The sequence below is a fragment of the Sinocyclocheilus grahami genome, unplaced genomic scaffold (assembly GCF_001515645.1).
Source record: "Sinocyclocheilus grahami isolate Dianchi unplaced genomic scaffold, SAMN03320097.WGS_v1.1 scaffold549.1, whole genome shotgun sequence".
NCBI classification, from domain to species: Eukaryota; Metazoa; Chordata; class Actinopteri; order Cypriniformes; family Cyprinidae; genus Sinocyclocheilus; species Sinocyclocheilus grahami.
The window spans coordinates 659786-664870 of NW_015505728.1; the positions used below are offsets into that span (position 1 = coordinate 659786).

The window sequence follows — 5085 nt, forward strand, 5'->3', positions numbered from 1 at the left end:
GCAAACTTGATGATGGAGTTGGATCCATGCATAGGCCTGCAGTCGTGGGTGTAGAGGGAGTAGAGGAATGGGCTCAGCACACAGCCCTGTGGTACGCCGGTGTTGAGTGTGATGGTGGTGGAGCAGGTGTGACCTGACCTAACATGCTGAGGCCTGTTGGTCAGAAATTCCATAATCCAGTTGCAGAGTGAGGTGTTAATGCCCAGGTCTCCAAGTTTAGTGGTCAGCTTGGAGGGAATGACAGTGTTAAATGCTGAGCTGAAGTCAACAAACAACATCCGTACATATGTGTTGTTATTGTCCAAGTGTGTGAGTACCGAGTGCAGCACTGTGTATACTGCATCCTCTGTGATCCTATTGCTACGGTAGGCAAATTGGTGTGGGTCCAGTGTGGGTGGGATGCAGTTCTTAAGGTGAGCTAGGACCAGTCGCTCAAAGCACTTCATAACAATAGGCGTGAGTGCTACGGGGCGGTAGCCATTCAGGCACGTCGGGGAGGATTGTTTCGGCACTGGCTGGGGGTCAGAGTTGGAAAAGTGTTCCTCTACCTTTAGCTTGTAGCAGTATTTGGCCTTTTTGATGCCCCTCCTCAGGTTAGCCCTGGATTTGCTGTAGGCCTGAGCATCATCTGATCTGAAGGCAGCGTTACGGGCTTTCAGCAGGAGTCGCACCTCCTTGTTCATCCATGGCTTCTGATTAGGGTATGTTGTGATCTGTTTCTCTGTTGTTACACTGGTCTGGTGATATACAAAATTGCAAAAACTGGAGAGACGCTGAGCCTCGCGATGTGTACGCGCCGCCATCTTGGTCAATAAAGGCTTCATTCACCCCCACTAGTGATCAGAGAGCTGTTTGGAGGACTTATTGCATTGTTGTGAGTCAGTCAGTGGAGGGAGTCAATATTGAGGCCATCTGAACACCAGCTACTGTCATATTTCCAATCAAAGTTTCCTGTCTGCATTGCTCTGGTATTTCATATGGTCTATGACAGTTGTGGCCAACTTGGGAATACTGTGGGAAGAGATCACTTCTGTACAGCAGAAAAAACTGAGAAGAAGTAAAGATTAAATAGATTGGAGTTCCTAGCTTTGTAAAACTAACATTTAAAAGTGCCTAGCATTGTAAAACTAACATTTAAAAGTGCAAGCAAACATTTAGCATATTTAGCAAACACTTTTATAAATATTCTTTAGTAGCACTGATATGGATCTCTTCGACAGATTTGACTGTATTCAGGCTCTTAATGATTAAAGTACGGTTCTGAACACAATTAAAGCCAAAGAGCATTGGAAGAAAACATATTTTGCACAGTAGAAAACCTGATCACTTGATGCATAATCCATACATACTTAAGCTTTGAAGGTCTTTGTACTTCCCTCTATGGATAGCTTCTCATGGTTAGCTGTAAAACTCAGTGGTGTATAAAGTACCTGAAATTGACTGGGAAACTGAGCTGGAAGCCGATTTGCCCCCTCTCCTCTCTCCTTCATCCTTGCTGGTCCCATCCAGCCCTGAGGGGGCTCCCGTTTACTCAAGTAAAAGTACAGATATCTTACCAGAAAATGACTTTGGTAGAAGTTGAAGCCACCGTTTAGAATATTACTTGAGTAAAAGTCTTAAAGTATGTGATCTTTATTGTATTTAAGTATGAAAAGTATTTTTTAAATATTAAACATGCTTAAGTATAGAAAGTAAAAGTACAAGTAATTGCAAAATGGAAAAGAAGCAAATAAATATATATAAAAATATTCATACACAGCTTGAGCAGAAAGATTGTGTTCAGTTTGAACTCTTTCTTCCATTTTGTATCTTTGGGTAAGAATAAGAAGCACTTTAACCAGTAATAATGTCTTTCATTCCAATATATGAAAACATTTCTGGAATCTGCATCTGAAATAGCATTTAGATGTATTTACACAGTTTAATGTATCTCAGAGGGGACCTGGATGCATTTACCTGCAGTTACAGATGCATAGATAATGTTTTGTTTTAAACAAAACACTGAATACTGATATTTGAAACTATTTAAAACATGAAAAAAGTAGTCAAAATGTGAAATTAAAAGCGCCAGTAGGTGGCAGCAAGTGACTGTTAATGAGTGAGTCATTGAGATTCAACTGATTCATTCAAATGACTGATTCATTCAGGAACAAAGCATTTGACTGTGTTAATGAGTGAATCACTGAATCATTCATTCAACCGATTCGTTCAAAAAGCTGATTCATTCAATAAGTAAATAAACACTGTCCATTGCTCAGAGACGCAAAACAGTGCTAAACTCTCCTCTCTTCTTCATCTCTGCTGGTCCCGTCCAGCCCTGAGGGGGCTCCCGTTTCCCAGTCCAGCCAGAAGTGGGCTCTGAACCCTGAGGGCAGCCCTAAGAGCCCGGAGGCTCATGAATACCCGCCCACTCCTGCCTCCTCCACTGCTGTCATCTGGCAGCCCCTCTGCTCGCCCTCAGCCCACCATCAATATGATGCGAGCGCTGCGGGTCTGCCATCCTCCAGCGTCACCATGGCTAGAGAATCCCTCACCTCCAGCCTCCAAGGCCTGGACTCCGCCTCAGCCCATAGACCCCGCGGCTCCACCTCGGCTCCTAGCTCCCTCGACTCCACCGTCACCCGTCGATCCACGAGCTCCACTGGACTCCCTCGTCCCTCCGGCTCTGCCTTGGTTGGGTGTCGACCCACCATCGCCTCAGGACTCCGCTCCTCCGGCTGCATCTCGTCGCTCCATCCCACCGGCTCTATTGGGCTCCTTCCTCCCGCCAGCTCCACCTTGGTCCTCAGTCGCTCCGGCTCCGCCACGGATCTCCGGATCTCCGCCTCCACCTTGGTCGCCAGAGCCCTCGGCTGCACCCTGGCCCCCCGGATCCTTGGCATCCTCCTGGCTCGTTTGCTCTCCGTCTCCATCTCGGGCTCCTCCACCACCTGCTCTGCCGCTGTTGGTCGGCCCCCTGGAGTCGGCGGCCATTCCTTCTCCATGGCTCCTCCCTCCGTCGGCTCCACCGTGGGCCGTCATTATGGCTGAGGCCTGGGTCCCGCCTGTTTCCTCCTGTTCCAGCTCCCTCCTGCCGTCTCCCTGGCTCCTCGCTCCTTCGTCACCCCCATGGACTCTGTCTGGCGGCCCCCTCCCGGGTGTCTGTCCTCCTCCTGAGCCGCCTCCCAAGTTCCCACCCGCCCCTCCCCATGTAGTTTCTATGCCGCCAGGACGTGCCTTCCGGGAGGGGGCGTAATGTCAGGATTCTGGACTGTCTGTATCGTGGTTTGCCCCTGTTTCTGTTCTTGTTTGTCCTTATTTGGTCATTTTCCTGTCTTCATTTAGTCTTATTGTCATATGTGATCCACCTGTGTTTCTCCAATTATCCCTAGCATTTAAGCTCCTGTCTTTGCGTTTCTCCCGTTGGGTCTACTTCGTCTTTACATGTGTCAGCATCTCGTTCCTGTATTGGATTACCCCTGTGTTTCGATGATTAAAAGACTATTAATTGTACTCCACATTTCTCTCGTCCTTCCGATAGTGTAAGTGTGACACTTGTAATCATGATTTCATAAGTGGGAAATAGAAAATTTCTGATAGCACGTGAAGGCAGCTTAACTTGCAAGCGCTAGACCACTGATTCGTCAAACCTGCTTTCCTGCAGATAATCTGTTTATCTGTCTGTCTGTCTGTCTGTCTGAACATTTTATGATGCTATTGTTGTCAGATTTTATTTCTAGAGCTGTACCTTTATGACTAGAATTATCGTCCTGGGATGTTTCAAAAATGGTCATCAAGTGGACTTGCATTAAAAGGGGCTTTTGACATTTGATCTTCAGCTCCTCGACCAATGAAGTTTGGGGAGGGGCTGTGTTTGAGTGGACAATATCAGATTGAAGACATAGTGGAGTGGGCAGTAGGAGTGTTTGGGAAAACCTGTTTGGAAACTATCATTATCTTTAACTGTTAAAATATTGTAGAAAAAGCCTTCATTGCCTTTGTGCAATGTCATTCTTTATTTTTTATTTTATTTTTTGCGCTACATTGTAGCTTGAGAGCATCTGCGCTGGTTCTGGAACATTCATGATTCATGAATTCTTTTTACTTCTGCTCTAATTTACAGTCTATCAGGCTGTTAATTATATTACCATCTCAGTCACACACACACATTCCCTCTCTCTCTCTCTTTCTCTCTCTCACATACACACACACACACAGACACACACACACACACACACACACAGCCCTACCCCTCGCTCATAGCGCTCTCCCACTTGCTGGAAGGCGGCAGTATGAACAACGCATACTAAACTCACACATGTGCGTCTCTGGCCATTGACAAGGAACGTGTATTGTAGCTATCGAGGTCATGTGACTGAAACGAGGGGACTCTGAGGACACCTTGAGCTCACCTGCCACATTTCTTTCCTCTTCTCTCTCTCTCCAGGTCCATCTGTGTTTCTCTCTCTTCCTCTGTGCTACACGCTGAAGAACAGGAACCTAGACGCAGATCTCATCAGGTAGGCTCATTTTTTCTTGTTTTTCTTTCTGTCTCTCTCCTGTTCTCTGCCTGCCTGCTCGCCGTTCTGCAGAGATGCTGCGTCATTGTGTGTAACACTCTGGCACATAAGGTGTGGGAGAATCTGACAGGCTGATATGGGCAGTACCGGCATTCTGATTTCTCCTAACAGCCCTCTGTATCTTTACATTTCCCTCTTTTTCTTTCTAGCTATTATCAGTATTTTTTAATTATTTCGTGAATTATCACTTCATTGATGATGTATCTATTGTCTGTGCATATTTTCTGCAGTTTTTGAGCATCCCTGTACCTGTTAAGTATAGTTATGCGCTTATAGCTCTACATGTTGGATATATTGAAGCAGATGTGTGTCATGTAATTTTGTGTGTCTTTGCCGGGCGAGATAACATGCTAGTTGGATTCAGGGTGACGTGATGTTGCCTGTCTAGACACCTGCCATTAGCATCACCAGACTGTCCAGGTACATAACGGTGATGGTGGCAGTGATTTAATGATGGTGTGGGTCATTAGGGGTGGGTGATATAAACACAGCATGAGTAATTGTATATCATAGTAACTGTATGTGT

At 46.0% G+C, this 5085-nt stretch overlaps 1 protein-coding gene across 3 annotated transcripts in view; it reads left to right on the top strand.

Annotated features, from left to right (window-relative positions):
- LOC107555937 (microtubule-associated protein 2-like) overlaps nt 1-5085 on the top strand; it is a 129311-nt gene that overhangs the window by 43027 nt on the left and 81199 nt on the right. The window contains exons 1-2 of one of the 3 annotated variants that reach the window (XM_016238899.1): nt 4279-4299; nt 4427-4499. The gene's annotated coding sequence lies outside the window, so the exon portion shown is untranslated. The other 2 variants (XM_016238897.1, XM_016238898.1) reach the window with 2 other exon arrangements.